Raw genomic sequence first — 305 nt, forward strand, 5'->3', positions numbered from 1 at the left:
AGCTTGCAACTCTCTCTCTCATTGATAATGCAAAGGGGCGACGCTAGCCCATTTAGTCATCAAGTAAATAAGTGATCAGCGCTAATAAAACATATAAAAATTTAATTTCATTACTGAAAAAGATGTTTCAAATGTGAGAGATTTGCTGTGGTTTTAATGATGCTGGGACAATGTAATTTGGTTTTATTTTTTTATGAAAAAGATGATGATTACGTGAAGTAATGACTGCGTTTTGATCACGATGATATATGATGTGATAAACTCGTCAATAGGATAAGAAGAAATTTTAATTTTCTCCCTTTAAA

This window comes from Penaeus monodon, chromosome 30 (genome assembly GCF_015228065.2).
Source record: "Penaeus monodon isolate SGIC_2016 chromosome 30, NSTDA_Pmon_1, whole genome shotgun sequence".
Lineage (NCBI taxonomy): Eukaryota > Metazoa > Arthropoda > Malacostraca > Decapoda > Penaeidae > Penaeus > Penaeus monodon.